Raw genomic sequence first — 18,003 nt, forward strand, 5'->3', positions numbered from 1 at the left:
TGCCCCCCCCCCCCCCCCAACATTAATTATAAATTTTCTCCCCTACATGCTCATTACCAGGGTTTTTCTACTCGTTGCCAGGGATTACATGCATGTTGCCAGGGGTTACATGTGGTCACATGCTCACTGCATCTATCAATCTCCCTTTGCAGCTCTCTACCCACCTATCTTCCTGCAGCATTCCTTCCCCATCCCTCTGTCCATCCTACAATTCTACAGTATGTCCCCCTGCACATCTCCATCCCCCTGTGCCCCCTGCACATCCTCATCCCCCTTCACCACTGTATAATACCCAAATAAATAGGTAGATCAATAAATAAATCATAAAAAATACCACCAAAATGTCTCTTTCCTATCCCCTAATTAATAGCAGGCAGCAGGTGGGAGATGCGGCAGTGGGGCGGGCAGACGAGGGACCTTCTGTGCGGCATGCTAGAAGCAGCTGCTGGGACCCTGTCAGCGGAGTCTGACTGTGAAGCTGCAGCCTACACTGGGAGTGGCTGGCATGCAGGCTGTTGCTTCACAGTATGACTCAGCTGCCGCAGCCCAGCATGGCACTGCAGCGACGACGGCTGACAACATAGTGCTAGCATGTAACTTTACCTGGTGTCACTCCTCTCTAACACCTGCTCCAGGAGCACAAGGGTAGCGGAGAGGAAAGGTTGTGGGTGGATCAGATCGCACAAGAAAGAAATCTCAATATTATAAACCAATTTATAAGTTTAAGGAGGGACCCCCCATTAGCTCTTTATAAGGAGTTTATGTATAGCGCTAGGGGGTGTGCTACCACTGGGACAAAAATTGGAGATAATTAAAGGGAGAAGAGGACAGTTTGTCACGGTAGTGGTGCACCACAATAAATGAGGACGACTTAAAAAGTAACTTTTATTAATTCATCATATAAAATAGAGGATGCTGCGAAGTATGACTGACAACATATAACAAATAACATGGACAAGTGAACAAACTAGTGCTAATTAAAAACTTGGGCTCATGCGGCGTCCCTTTAGCACTTATTTCCTTTTATCACAATTTACGGCGTCTCTCTCCTGTGTGTCGGCCAAACTGCCTGTTGACACCAGGGGGATGTACTCATTTAGTATATTCAATCCTGTCTGTAGGTTTATTCCGTCCTGTCACAGTTTTGCCGTGTACAAATGTTCATGTGTTTATAACAATTTTTAATAAAAAGAGCCGTTGTCTAAGATGTAGTATAGAATACCAAGTCTTGTCCACCAGTCCTATGCTGGAATTAGGACTGAGGATAATATAGACTAGATAATGTACAGCGGGCAAGAGTGCCTAATATGTGCTGCTCATACAGTGCAAGAAATGACAAAATCAGCTCATAATCTGTAGACTGAGAAACTGTATTTAATTAGGAATCCCAAATGTGACCAATCGCCAAATTTTTACTGAGAGTGTGCCGTATGGAACTCTACAATAGACATTCCGCACTTAATTTGCGGTTGGTTCTCTAGCCGGCAGTTCACAGTAAAGTGATTTAACAAAAATTCAAATATAATTTCAAGTACAAGCTTGCCGCTGTGCCCTCCTGATGGCTATAATCAGTGTAGCAAGAGGATGCAATTATCCTGAGGGTAGCTGGCTGAGTATGGTTGTTAAGAGGCGGAGGGATGGTAGGACCTGTATACCGATTGGTATTGGGCAGTGGGCAGAAATCGCCCAGTGTGTGCCACGTGTATTAGATTTGAACAGGTCAGCTACTGGATATGTGTAGCATAACTACCAACACGAGAAGATTGTGCAGTATAAGCGATGGTCAGGTGTAGGGGATTTGGGCAATTAGAGCCGTGTGGAGCTTCCACACCCTGCACTAGGCATCAGGGTTGTGTGAAGTTCTCTATGCGGCTGCTCGAGTCTACTAGTATCAAGTGAAAACACCGAACATGTACACATAACATTAAGCCGATTATGCGGTGACCAGTGATAAGTATGAGCGTGCCGCTAAACCCTCTTAAGCGCTGACACCGACCATACGGGTAAACCCTGTGGTTAGGTACGGTTCACACGGGGCGGCTGGCTACGCTCTAATACATACACTGCGGCAACGCTGCGAGTAGGCAGAATTTTTTTTTTAAACTAAACATTAGAGTCCTTAAAAGGACTAATATAGCAGACAGAGATAAGGAGGCTAAGGAAGCGTCCGCACAGCTATGGTGGCCGGCGTACGCTTCGCAGGTCTTCTTCAGGGCCCTGAAGAAGTCCTGCGAAGCGTACGCCGGCCACCATAGCTGTGCGGACGCTCCCTTAGCCTCCTTATCTCTGTCTGCTATATTAGTCCTTTTAAGGACTCTAATGTTTAGTTTAAAAAAAAAATTCTGCCTACTCGCAGCGTTGCCGCAGTGTATGTATTAGAGCGTAGCCAGCCGCCCCGTGTGAACCGTACCTAACCACAGGGTTTACCCGTATGGTCGGTGTCAGCGCTTAAGAGGGTTTAGCGGCACGCTCATACTTATCACTGGTCACCGCATAATCGGCTTAATGTTATGTGTACATGTTCGGTGTTTTCACTTGATACTAGTAGACTCGAGCAGCCGCATAGAGAACTTCACACAACCCTGATGCCTAGTGCAGGGTGTGGAAGCTCCACACGGCTCTAATTGCCCAAATCCCCTACACCTGACCATCGCTTATACTGCACAATCTTCTCATGTTGGTAGTTATGCTACACATATCCAGTAGCTGACCTGTTCAAATCTAATACACGTGGCACACACCGGGCGATTTCTGCCCACTGCCCAATACCAATCGGTATACAGGTCCTACCATCCCTCCGCCTCTTAACAACCATACTCAGCCAGCTACCCTCAGGATAATTGCATCCTCTTGCTACACTGATTATAGCCATCAGGAGGGCACAGCGGCAAGCTTGTACTTGAAATTATATTTGAATTTTTGTTAAATCACTTTACTGTGAACTGCCGGCTAGAGAACCAACCGCAAATTAAGTGCGGAATGTCTATTGTAGAGTTCCATACGGCACACTCTCAGTAAAAATTTGGCGATTGGTCACATTTGGGATTCCTAATTAAATACAGTTTCTCAGTCTACAGATTATGAGCTGATTTTGTCATTTCTTGCACTGTATGAGCAGCACATATTAGGCACTCTTGCCCGCTGTACATTATCTAGTCTATATTATCCTCAGTCCTAATTCCAGCATAGGACTGGTGGACAAGACTTGGTATTCTATACTACATCTTAGACAACGGCTCTTTTTATTAAAAATTGTTATAAACACATGAACATTTGTACACGGCAAAACTGTGACAGGACAGAATAAACCTACAGACAGGATTGAATATACTAAATGAGTACATCCCCCTGGTGTCAACAGGCAGTTTGGCCGACACACAGGAGAGAGACGCCGTAAATTGTGATAAAAGGAAATAAGTGCTAAAGGGACGCCGCATGAGCCCAAGTTTTTAATTAGCACTAGTTTGTTCACTTGTCCATGTTATTTGTTATATGTTGTCAGTCATACTTCGCAGCATCCTCTATTTTATATGATGAATTAATAAAAGTTACTTTTTAAGTCGTCCTCATTTATTGTGGTGCACCACTACCGTGACAAACTGTCCTCTTCTCCCTTTAATTAGCGGAGAGGAAAGATGGGGAGGTGGATGGCTCTCAGGGTGCAGGCGCTCTGCCTCTCACTTCCGGCAGACCCCGCCGAACTTCCCTGCACTGTAGCTCTGGTTTGTGCAGTGCACCCTGCTGACTCCACTCCCCCAATCCACCGCGGGGTCTGCGGCGCTATAGTTACGCCACTGGATGTGTTGGACAGAATTCATTCAATGGTCACTGAATGATTTCTCTCCCCTTCGTAAATAAAAATCAGTGAAAAATAAAGCTGTGCACACACGGTGCAATATCGGTGGAAATATGATTGCTGAGCGACCATATTGCCAGTGATTTGTTTGTGCTGCATCGATAAATCGCCAGCTGCACGCTCCTGTGTTCAGCCTCCTAATGGTCGCTGGTCGCAGGAGCTCCCCGACAGAGTCTCCTGTCCATCAGCAACCATCTCTTGTCGCTGGTGAAAAGGAGACACTGAGCAATATATTGCTCAGCAATATATTGCACCGTGTGTCCACAGCTTAACTTTTATTTCAGCCAGAGATGGGAGAATACGGGGCTGGTGCTGACATCATGTGATGTTAGCCACTTGCCCCAAGTTAACACAAGAGCTACATGCTTTCCAGAATTGCAACGCTTTAGCTCCTCGTTCACTTTCTCCAGCTGCTTCTGCAACAGCCTGATCAGGGGAATCACCTGACTCAAGCTGGCAGTATCGGAGCTGACTTCACTTGTGGCAAGTTCAAATGGCTGGAGAATCTTGCACAATGTGGAAAAAGCCTCCACTGCGTTTGAGTCAGGTGCATCCCCGCTCCTCTGCCTATGTCGTAGGTGACCGAGTAGGCTTGGATGGCCTTTTGCTGCTCCTCCATCCTCTGCAGCATATAGAGGGTGGATTTCCAGTGCGTCACCACCTCTTGTTTGAGGTGATGGCAGTGCAAGTTCAGGAGTGTTTGCTGCTGCTTCAGCCGGTACTTGTGTAGTTTCACAGTGCCAGTATGGCGCCGTGCGTCTGAGTCCCCTTGCGGGGCTCGCTTCGCTCGCCCACGCTGCGGGCTCGGTGGCTCGCTACGCTCGCCACGCTACGCTCGCCACGCTATTTAAAATCAACTCCATGCCAACATGGATAGTGGGGGTATGAACTATCCATGTTGGCATGGAGTTAAGTTACTTTTTTTAACATAGTTTGTGGCGAACGTAGAACCCGGAAGTAGCACGGAGCCATGCTGGCGCCGTGAAACTACACAAGTACCCTTCAGCCTTCGACAGGGAGTGGCAGAATACCTAAAGCGTCCAACAATTTTGCGGGCCACCGCAAGCATCTCCTGCAAGCAAAAAATCATGTTTTAATAAATGTATACTTATTAATCCAGATTTTGACTGGGTATAACATTATTTTTGGCTAAGCAGCGCCACCTAGGTGTACCAGCATATTGCTGGATACCCCAAAAACCCATATTATCTCTTGCAAGCTCCTGTCACTTTTTAGGAATTGCTGTACCACCAAATTTATAGTGTGGGCAAAACGTGGCACATGCTGAAATTGCCCATATGTTACTGGGCACAATGTTACTGGCGTTGTCCGTTGTCGCACAATGTTACTGGCGTTGTCTGACACCACAAATCCCCTGGAGAGTCTAACTGGGGTAAGCCACTGCGAGATGATTTCCCTCAGTTTCTCTAAGAGGTTGTCAGTGCTGTGCCTCTTACTGATACCGGTGATATACAGGGTAGCCTGCCATGGAAGGAGCTGGCCTGCAGGAGATGTTGTTGCTGCTGTTGCTGTGGAAGACGATGCATTTACCCAGTGGGCTGTCACAGTCATACAGTCCTTAGTTTGCCCTGAACCACTTGTCCACATGTTCGTGGTTAAGTGGACAGAGGTTTTTCAGGGCATCGAGGACACTTTTTCGGACGTCTCTGTACATGCTCGGTATCGCCTGCCTAGTGAAGTGGAATCTAGACGGGACACAATAACTCCATCAAACGTCTAAATCCCACTCCACTGCTGGCGGACACTGGACGCATATCTAACACCAACATAGCTGTCAAGGCCGCAGTTATTTGCTTTGCCATCGGATGACTGCTGTTGTACTTCATCCTCATGGCAAATGACTATTGGATGATCAATTGCTTAGTGAAATACATAGCGGTGTTACGACTTCCCCTTTGGGATGATGACCGACTCCCAGCAGCAGCAGTAGAAGGCGTACCACTGCAGGATACTCTGGAGGAATCCCGGATGGAAGAGGAGTCAGTCATGACGGTGACATGGCCAGCAGGACTACATCCAATCCAGATGGAGGAGGAAATTGATGAGGAGTGACTTGCTGGTGTGGTTTTCAGGCGCTTGGATACAACTGGATCAAGGGATTTAGGTGTCCCTGGACTGCTTAAGGTTTTAGCCACAGTTTCTGAACTAAACAGTGACTTATGAACTAACTTCAGGTGACGCATAAGCGAGGATGTCCCTAGGTGACCAACGTCCCTACCCCTGCTTATTCCAGCTTTACATAAGCTACATATGGCAAGACAGTTGTTGTTCGGATCTGGATAAAAATTATTCCAGACAAAAGAGGTGTTTTTTTGGTCTTCTGCCCAGGCATGGTGATGGCCTTTTGCATCCCACTGACAACTACTGTCTTGCCCGGTGCCTCATTTAAGAAAACCACATCACCATCAGCAGCATCCTCCTCCTCATCAACTTCCTCCTCAGCACCAGCTACATCAATTTCCTCCTCCTGGTGTACAACATTGACAACTTCAAAATCGGGAACTGGACTGTGGGTGATCCTTCCAGCATATGCAGAGGGTGTGCTGCAAATGGTGGAAGGCGCCACCTCTTCCCGTACAGTGATGGACTCTCCTTGGGGATTTGTGATACCGTGTCTTTAGAAGGCAGAGTTGTTTGCTGTCTTTTTGCTGACAGCTTAACTCTCTTTACATTTCTAGGGGGGTGAGGAGGAGGAGGAGGAGGAGGAGGGCTGTGATCGTCATGTGAAGGTGGACCACTAGTCAAGAACATAGGCCAGGCCCTTAGCTATTCCTTGCCACTCCGTTTGGTAAATGTCATATTGGCAAGCTTAGGTTTCTCCTCCAAGGATTTGCATTTATTTATTTTCTTAAACGTACTCAACTTTGCCTTTTTGGATTTCACAAGCCCTCGACGATGACATTGGGCATCGGCATTGGCAGAAGACATTGATGGCATTTCATCATCATGTTCTATGTCTTGACTAGTGGCAGCAGCTTCAGCACTTGGAGGAAGTGGTTCTTGTACTGTTGGAGCCTCCATATTTTGGTTCTCCATTATCTTTTTGGAGTACAGCCACACAGCAGCAGAGACACAGAAAAATTTAAAAGGATTATTATTTATGTCAGTAACCCTTATTGTAAAAAAAAGAATGATTTCTTATTTTGCAGCACCAATGTGCAGTGTGCACACAGGTGAGTTGAGACTTGTACTACCCTGGCCTGTCCCAGCTAACAGTCACACAGGCCCTTATTCTGATTGAGTCGGATGGCTCCGAGTGCGGTCAGACGGCCGATGTTTGGTGTTTGCGCATGTACAGAGGCGTATCTGCGCATGTGCGAACGCCTCACACGTACGAACACGGCGTGAGGTCCGTGCAGAAAATGATCGTACAGAACCATCTGAGCAGGGGGTGGCAGGGCCGGCAATAGAAATCTTGGGGCCCCATACACTTATATCTATTCTTCCCCAAATACCCTCACTGTGCCGTGACACTGCACCCCTGTGAGCCTTCATCTCTCAGTTGGTTTAGGCACTAATTGGTGTGGGGTAACAGGATGAGTGAGGACAAGGATCATGTGGTGACAGGTTGTGAGCAAGAAGGTGGGGGTAGCGTGTGTGGTTTGACAGGATGAGTGGAGACAAGGAGCATGGGGTGACGGACTGTAAGCAGGAAGGTGGGGTAGCATTTGTGGGGTGTCAGGATGAGTGGGGATAAGGAGCATGGGGTGACAGGCTGTGAGAAGGAAGGTAGGCGTAGCGTGTAGCGTGTGTGGGGTGATGGGATGAGTGGGGACAAGGAGTGTTGGGTGACGGGCTGTGAGCAAGAAGGTGGGGGTAGCATGTGTGGGGTGTCAGGATGAGTGGGGATAAGGAGCATGGGGTGACAGGCTTTAAGCAAGAAGGTAGGCGTAGCGTGTGTGGGGTGATGGGATGAGTGGGGACAAGGAGTGTGGGGTGACAGGCTGTGAGCAAGATGGTGGGGGTAGCGTGTGTGGGGTGACAGGATGTGTGGAGACAAGGAGTGTGGGGTGATAGGCTGTACAGTCATCAACTGACCCACTCACTCCGCTGAGGTCTGACAGCTGACAGCAGTCCATCTTTTTCATTGCGGGTGAAGATGCAGGATTCGGGAGGTGAAGCTGCTGGCAGATCACTGGACTTCAAACTGCCAGTCCATGTGGCACAAGGCCTCCCCTATTCCGAGTAAGCGTCGGCGACCGCGACTCAGTGCAGGGGAAGTGGTGGGTATTGCACTCGGAGACAGTCAGTGCAAAGCCCAGGACCCCTTAGCACTAGCAGCCGCATCTCCCTGCTCCAGTCATTACCCCCTGCTGTCTTACCCACACGCTGCACCCCCGGCACTGCACTTCTCTCCTCTGGCGCTCCCGGACAGTGACGGCATGAAGATAGCTGTGTGACCCCCGGTGCTGCACTTCTCTCCTCTGGCGCTCCCGGACAGTCATGGCATGGAGGGCAAAACCCTCCATGCCGTGACTGTCCGGGAGCGCCTGAGGAGAGAAGTACAGTGTCGGGGGTCACACAGCTATCTTCTTCAGCGGAGAGCAGCGTGTGGGTAAGACAGCAGGGGGTAATGACTGGAGCAGGGAGATGCGGCTGCTAATGCTAAGGGGTTCTGGGCTCTGCACTGACTTTCTCCGAGTGCAATACCCGCCACTTCCCCTGCACTGAGACGTGGCCACCGACGCTTACTCGGAATAGGGGGAGGATGTACCTTGTGCCACATCGACTGGCAGTTCTGGGGCCCCTCAGATCACTGGGGCCTGTCACAACTGTCCCCCTTGACGCCCCCTGTCGCCGGGCCTGGGGGGTGGAGATGGGCGTGAATGGCTGTTTGGGTTCATTACCATATGCGTCCGCCCCACGCTTCATGGGCCCATGAAAACACTGGGCGTACGTATGGTAATGCGGCCGTGAAGCACGTGTGGGGGCGGACAGCTGACATAGCCGGATGTCAGCTGCCTGCCCATATCCCTGCTTTCATATGGAAAAATGTCCGAGTAGTCTGGAGCACTCGGTGCTGCCTGACCGCTCAGTCCATCATTCGATGGTCGGCGACCATCGGAAGAAGGGGGAGGTTCCCACAGATGGGAGAGGTGTTCACATGAAACATCCACTCACAGTCCGTTCACTTGGCGTCTTACCGCATTGGGACGGTAAGAGCGATCCATACAGTAGGTGGGGCTAAGAATACTCGGTTCCTGTCCGAAATACGCATCCGTCCGAATCAACTAGAATAAGGGCCACAGCAGCAGACACTGAAAAATTGAAAAGGATTATTATTAAGGAATTTAAGTCAGTAACCCTTATTGTCCAAAAAAATTAGATTGATTATTTTGGAGCACCGATTATTTTGCAGCACCGGTGTGCACAAAGGTGAGGTGAGACTTGTAGTACTCTGTCCCAGCTAACATTATTAGTAAGGATTATTAGGATTATTAGTAAGTCAGTAACCCCTTTATTGTAAAAATAAAAGTGATATTTTGCAATTTGCACCGACGTGCGGCCTGCACAGGTAAAGTGAGACTTGTAGTACCCTGTCCCAGCTTACACACACTGCAGCAGACACAGAACATTTTTAAAGGATTATTAATAAGTCAGTAACACCTTTATTGTAAAATAAAAATTATATTTTGCAATTTGCACCAACGTGCGGCCTGCACAGGTGAGGTGAGACTTGTAGTACCCTGTCCCGGGTTACCCCCAGTGACATCAATTCTGAGGATAAGACACTGGCTGTACGGCCGGCCGCTCCCCTCACCACCAGGCGCTGCTCCGTCATCCGAGACTCGCCGCGCCAGGTCAGTGCACTGCCCTGGCATCCAGATATTAAATGGATGCATGCGCCAGGCGGTCTTTACGGTGCGGGCAGCCCCTAAATACGGGAGCGGAGCCGTGCGCTGACCTCATGTGATGCTCACATGCTGGCTACCGGGACACCACGCAAGGCACCACTGGGAACAGGGGCAGCAAAACTGGGACACAATTACCCTTGCTGGGATCCATCCATCCATCGCAGCCCGAACCCATCACCTGCGGGTCAGAGGAGCCGCTGTTGCCGAAGAAAAACGGTACAGTTAGAGGGTATATTGTCACAACTACACCACGCAGGTTGTCACTATCAGCAGTGTAGTAGTTAAAACTGCTACACCACACAGGTTGCATAGCGGGGCGGGAGAGTGAGCATGTGGGCGGGCGCAAGGGAGGACAGCCAGACGTGCTCATCTCTTTTGATTATATAATAAAAAATGATAGCCAAAATTGCACCGTGTGTACACACCATAAGGTGCTGATTGGCTGGTGGTTTATCATTCTCCGTGTTATCATTTTTTAAGGCTTAGTACATATTACTGGTTATTCTCAGTATGCTCGGTTATTCCCATGTCCTTTGTGAAAGAGTTTAGTGTTTGTTCCTTTTTATGGGCACAACATTATGCAGTTACTTCTAATATGGTTATCATTTAGAGATGTGAATTACTTAACCCTTATATTACATGACATGGTTAATTCATAGTGAGACTGCAGTATAATGTGTCTTTTAAAATCACTAGTTTGCTAATCCTGTTTCGGGTGACTGCAAAGTAATGGAATACATTAGGGCTAGTCTTGAGACCAATGGAGGCAGGAGCTTGGTGATCATCTCAGTTCTAAATAACAATGTTGAAACATGATATAGTATAAACAGTTTTGCTCAATGCTACACAGTCCTGGCAATATAGAAGGGCTATGATTGCAGCAGGAAGCAGATCAGCCCTGTGCTTATGTAGTACCATGTTTTCCTATACATTGACAGATTAATGGAAATGATGGATCTGGAGAATGTAAAAGAGATATTTAGCTTACTATGATATCTTGTGGGAGCAGCATAACAAACTGGAATAAATGACACAGCATGAAGTAGGAAACATAAAACATTCCTAAACTATTATAATCTCACTGCAGACTTAGCAAACACATGGCCATCTCCGTTTATTAGTATATACAAATCTGGCTGTTCGAGTCTGGAACATGACATGTACAGTATGGTGGGGAATTGTGACACACACACCAGAGTGCTGGGGGCCTCACTGAAAAAGAAATATTCATCATTTTCACACAGGACATTTCAGAGTTGATCATTCACAGATAACATTTCATGTCTGCATATTCTCATACCCAGCATCTGTGGTCCTGTTCCAAATTGGGACAAAGTATGCTCTCTACTGTTGAGCATGCGCGCATGGGGAGTGGTCAAACAATGTCACAGGGCAGTCATGTGTGGGGAACATACTTGCTAACCCCCTGGAATGGCCAGGAGGCTCACAAAAATTGGGTCCCCCAACCACCCGGAAAGGTAGGCAAGCCTCCCGCATGTCCATGCCCCCCTCCCCGCAAAGGTGTTCAAATACCACAATTCTCGGCTCTTCGCATCACTTTAGCCCCGCTCCATCTTCATACACCCGCAAATTGCGGTATTTGCTGGACTGGGGCATGGCTAGATGACAAGTGCTGTGGACAGTCTCCTCTCTGGCCTTCTCCCGGAGAGAAGACAGAATAAGTAGATAAGTATGGTGGGACAGCTGCATTGTCTCATGGGGGTGTGTGCTTAGCATTTCCCACCAGAAATTGCTGTGTGCCCCAGGACCTGAACGCCATAAATTAGAATAGGCAATGTCTGGTCTGAATCAGGACATTTAAGAAATATGTATTTCACCACCCCACTCCACCAACCCACCATGAAGTTACTGAATAGGATACTGTGGGGTGATATAGACTGAGTGATGTGTATGGTACTGTATCTCTAAGTATTCAAAATATCGGACTTTGTCATTACCATTGTAGAACATTATTTTTTTTTTGTTGTTAGACCACACTTGCATATAGCCTAGGCCATGACCATAGCTAGGTCCCTCAAATATTTTTGCACAATTCCAGGCATACAGTACACAGATTTTTTGTTTCAAGTAATTACTTTTTTCTTTCTTCCCTTCCATGCAAAGCTCTTGATATGGAAAACTGGATCACCTTCACTCTCAGCCTCTGAATTCTGTAGGTCAGTGATTTTCAACCTTTTTTCAACTCGCAGCACACCACACAAGATTTTAAAATGGCCACGGCACACAATCGGAATCAAACCCATTGGCCCCCATAAGAAAAAACAATCACACTGGTCCCCATAGGTAACAGAAATAAAATAAATTGTCCCTCACGTGAAAACAGGAGACCAGTAAATAACAGTTGGACTGGTGGTGGCTGTTGTAAACTGGTGTGGACACACTTGAGAACAGCTCAATGCACATTAGTGGCTGATAATCACTGCTGTAGATGATTGTTGGCCTCTCTGTGGAACCCCTCATAAATCTCCTACTTGATGTAATGCTGAGTTATGAGGGATGATCTTGTCTAGGCAGTGGTCTGGGTGGTGTGCTGTAGCTTCCAGTTCCTCACAATTGCACACAACAACATTGATAACTTGGATGTCCACAAACTTGAATATTATTTTAAAGCCCTTACTTACGATGATAACTCCTATTTTCACAGCTTTCCTTTAGATTCTCTGTATGACAAATGTTATTTGAATTAGGGTTGTTTTGTCCATAAAACCTGTTAATTAGAGGCAAATTGAAAGCAAATTGTTATGGCAATATATTTAATCTTCGTAAACTTGAAGCTTCCACAACATGTGTTCAATACTTGTGTAAGTATTTTTAGATTTTATAGAAAAAATTTGAAGACAGATAATGACTTCTGGTGGCCATTTTGCCATATTTGCCATTCTCTCGATAGTGGCGAGGCTTCTAAGTCATCATCAGCAGACATTGTCTGAAGATACATCTATATCAGCTGCAGCTGTAATTGCTGTGGTTGCCCTCACAAGCATTTTCTGTATTTCCTCAATTTTAGCTTCTTTGTGGGTTTGGAAGCAAAAGCTAGCTTCCCTTAGCATCCCATGCCCTGACCCCACTTGTGATAAGCTGTGTACTGGAAGCACCCACTGATTAGACTTCTTCTCCACATGTTTATTTTGTCAGGATGACCATAGACCAGAAACCATTACATAGTAAAGTCAAATCCCTGTCATTCACCAACAGAGATCTAATACACATTAATGACTCAAATATATATATAATATAATGTAATGTTTATCTCTGTTCAAAACTGCCTTGAAAAGAGATAAGAATAAGAAGGAGCCGTCCAGGCTCAGAGAGAGTGCATTGCAGCCAGGTATCAGAACCTGGTTCACTGCAAAGCCAAGAATGGGTTTCTGGGGTGTGTTTGAGGGAGATAAGGGTGGTCTCTCAAACACACGGCTCCAGTCAGGGTTTTCAGATCTTCACAGCCACAGCTGGGAACTTGGCTATTTGCAAGAGATTTAAAACTTGTTCAGTGTGCTGCTCATTACACTGATGCCTAATAGGGACCCGTTTGTAGGCCTAAGTATTGTAGTGCCAGGGACTTGGACTGACAATTTCAGGAGGCAGTGAGGCACTGCATGCATGGAGTGCTGCATGGAAGAGTATCTTTATTTAACTGGTTATATGAAGCCTTGTTTGCTGTGAAGTGGATTTGTGGCTTGTATATCATTAAATACATGCACAAATACTAAAAACTGCCTGCTGTGTCCTATCTTAACGGCAATCATGTTACAATAGACATATTTTCTGTATTCACAGGCCACAAAATTAGTAATAACTGCAAAAACATTAAAAATAAAAAAACAAAGATCAAACGGTTAGTTTCTCCTTTTCTTAGTTCTATCTGGGTGAAAACATTCATAGGGGTTCGATTTAAATAGCCTCAAATATACTCTTCCTCAGAGTTGCTGTGGCTGACTGCCAAACTTGCAGCTTTTTGTTCACAGCCTTATAAAGTAACATTTGGCAACAAGGTGGGTGAACTAAACTGCCCCTCAATTTATAATGATTTGGCCTGTATTAGGATAGATGTAGTAATAACAACAACTACTATAACTAATATTATTACTACTACTAATATTACTACTATTATTATTATTTTATTTATATAGCATTCTTTCTCCAGTAGAGCTCAAGGCACTTAACAAACATAATAAACATAATACAGCACAGAAACAATTAAGTACAGAAAATCTTTTCATAAAATTCAGAAAGCATAGAGATACTAAGAGGACATTAAGGAAATGCTTGAGTAAACAGGAAAGTCTTGAGTCTGTTTTTGAAGAATTCTAGCATGGAGGCCCCTTGAAATGTGCAGGGAAGCAAGTTTCATAGAATCAGAGCAGTTTGCATAAAAGCCAAGATGAATTGCAGGCGATTCTAAGTACGGATAATAGTCAGAAGCTGCTCGGGTACTTGGGCCCTGGTCTTATGGGGTTTTAAAAGTCAGTAATCCAATCTTAAAAATGGAAATATTATATAATCAGCTCATTAGATGGGTTGGATATGCTTAGAATGCTGGCAATCAGAAGAATGATACTGGTATCTCAATGGCAAATGATCCCAGTAAGTATTCTAACCTTCTGTTTTACCTCCCCTAACCCTAATACTTCTTTCCTGCATCCTAGCCCTAACCTTCCTCTCCCCCACCCATAGCATAAACCTAACTTCATTGCAGCTTAACCCTCCTTCTATGCAGCCTAACCCTCACCACCGCATCCTAACTCTAACTTCTCCCTGATATTTATGCTGTGGTTGTTGGCTTCCGTACATTGGCACCCTGAGTGCCCGGATACCAACTTCATCCCCACGGGACATTTTGTAGTCTAGATACATGAGATACACTTTATGAATATTTTAATAATGTTTGACAAAACTTATAGAACCAGCAGGTCAACAGCAAAATCATTACTAAAGTGCAGAATACAATAGTACCGGAAGAAAACTCAAATAAAATCATGTAAAATTTTCAGTATTTGTCATAATAAATTTCTATATTTATCACTCATAATAAATATCTGAATTTCTTACAAATATCTTAAATATATAATAAATATCTATGTATTGCAATAAATGGCATAATAAATGTATATGTATATAATACAATGAAATAATCCAACAGTGTAACTCAATCATTTTGGCATAATAGACCTATCAATCCACATGTATTTGTACTGCTTGATAGAGTGGAACATACTTGGCTTACAGTAAAATCAAAGTTCAAGTTTAGTGCAGCACAATATGCCCTTTATACAATTTAGTCACTGTTTAAATTATGCGCCAACCCAAGAACTGAACTTATTTGATTTATTTGTTGAATTTAATCAATTTGTTGCTAAATGAATTCCATACAAAGAATTTGAAAGTTGAATGATGTAAATGATGTGGCTACATCAGTTGTGTTACAGAAAGAGGATGAACATACTGTATTTTTAAAGGTTCAAGAGGAATTATGAGAAGAAGATATTTGGTTGGATTTTTATTTGCTATTGCCCATAGTTTTTGCCCACCTGGATATCTGTTATTGCACAGTTGAACTCATTTTACAAAGACAGAAGTTGCATCTAATTGTGATGTATATTTTATAATGTAGACACTGAACACTAAATTGTAACGCAAGACAAGTAAAGCTGCCCATGGGAGAATCAGCTGGTCCTGAGATCTAAGACTGCATCCCTGAATGTTTGTACCTACCACAATACACCATTAAGCAATAATCCAGTTTTCTATTTTTATGTAAACCACAAAATACAATACATGGGGCAAATTCCAAATCTTCTGCTACTTAACCTACAGAAACACTGACAGGTTGCATGTAACATGACTAGTGACACTATGAAATGTAGTATTTGTCTAGGTTCGCCACTTACTGGATTGACATGTATACTGCAACTTTGTAAATCAGTATAAGCTGCCTGATTAATGATTACTGAAACAGATCTTGGGAAGTGTATTCAAATTATAAAATTATATTTAGACCTTTTTGGTTAGAGAAGCCTGCACATTGCACATTCTGAGTATCAAGCATCTGTTTTGTTTTTCCTTTATTGCTCCTTTTCCTGATGTCATATTGAGATCATACACACCCCATTTCTTTCTAGGTGATTAAGCTATACAATAGTGAAAACACAATCCAAATTCAAAAGACAGACATCCAAAAATTCTGAAAAAAAAAATGTTTTTGTCTCCATAGCTTATACAAAGAATATATTTCTCTAAAAAATATTTGTAACAAGAAAATATATAATTTATTTTATTTTGACATACAGGTACTATCTTTTTTTACACTATTTACAAGTAATGGGAACAGCCATGGGGACCAGGTTTTCCCCTGACCTATGCCAACAAACATATGGGTGAGTTCGAGGTTGTGTACATTTTTAGGCAGCAAGTTTGGGATTTACCAGGTAATCTATTCAAATGATGCTGACAATATGTGTATTTATTGGTGTTGTGATGCACACAGAGAACTAAAAAATTTTTAGTACTTAAATTCATTATCTAAAGTTTACTCACAATTTACTTAGAATTATATAAACCTTTTTACATATATACATATAGCACCAAACTACAGGAGACTAATCACTCCCAGAAGGCCCACATTGGGAAGAAACGCATTGTAGGCAGACACAACCAGTAAGAAAATGGCCCGTCTACACCACACACTAAAGTTTGAACCCAGAAACAACATGCAGTACGAGCAAGACCAGCAGTGGCATGTGGCAGTGTGTGCATGCTACCTGGTAGTCACATACCAAAGATGGAGGATGGTTGCAATATGAGTAAACAGAGCACTGATACACAACAGGTGAGAATCTGTAAGGTGTTTAAGGCACCAGCTAGGGCCATCTCAATGACTCCCACCAGCTTCTCTAACCTACAGTATATGCATTATAGTATTTCCCAGGGCGTACTCGAACAAAGGCAATACCTTGGGTGAGTAAGTGCGCACAGCACTGAAAATTATAATCTGGAAACCCTAACTGACAGCGGTTTAGCTATAATCCTGCCCCTGAACCAAATACGGCACTAGGATCCTTGCATATAATTGCAGCTCGCCACAAACTATTTAGAGCACACTAAGTGGGCAGGTAAATATATTACTTTTCTATACATACAGTAATAAAAATAACTCCTTCTATCTTACAAAACATGTAGACACTGATAAAAAATATACTGTGTAAAAGCACCAACATACAGTGCATATTGGAAAGATGATGGGCCAGCAGGACAAATTATGATAACTAGCAATTACTTTTAATGTAAGAATAAGATACTGATATGGCATATAATTTTGTAAAGAAAGGATTTAACCATGACTTGAACCATGAATACAGAATTTCTCAATCTCTGCCATTACAGTCCAGTTTTTAAGGCTATCCATGCTTGAGTTTGTGACAGATGTGTCGTCATACTGTACATCATTGCTGCAGTCGTACCTAACAGCTAATACCTAATACAGTTAATATTCCCCCCCAACGGAATAAAATGCTTAATATGTATTGTATAAAAAAATACTAATTATGATACAGATTGTTTGCAAAATATAATACAGGTTGAGTATCCCTTATCCTGATATCGGTTATCCAAATTATTCCGAAAACGATAGTTTCCAGAATTCTTTTTTTCTTTGCTAAAAGCGCTACTGGGAATATCTGTAACTGGCACTACTGGGGACATGATATGTAACTGGATCTACTGGGGACATCTGTAACTGGCACTACTGGGAATATATGCAACTGGCACTACTCGGGACATGATATATAACTGGCACTACTGGGAATATCTGTAACTGGCACTACTGGGAACATTATTTGTAACTGGATCTACTGGGGAAATTATATATAACTGGCACTACTGGGGACATGATATGTAACTGGATCTACTTATGAAATGATATGTAACTGGCACTTCTGGATACATGATATGTAACTGGATCTACTGGGGACATGACATGTAACATGCACTACTGAGGATATGATGTGTAACTGGCACTACTGGGGGACATGATATATAACTGGCACTACTGGGGACATGATATATAACTGGATCTACTGGGGCCATGATTTGTAACTGGATCTACTGGGGACATGATATGCAACTGGCACTACTGGGGACATGATACATAACTGGATCTACTGGGGAAATGATATGTACTGTAACTGGCACTACTGGGAATATGATATATAACTGGCACTAATTTATGCAAGAAAATGATTGCTTAGCATTTAA

Source organism: Crinia signifera, chromosome 5, assembly GCF_055691185.1.
Source record: "Crinia signifera chromosome 5, ASM5569118v1, whole genome shotgun sequence".
NCBI classification, from domain to species: Eukaryota; Metazoa; Chordata; class Amphibia; order Anura; family Myobatrachidae; genus Crinia; species Crinia signifera.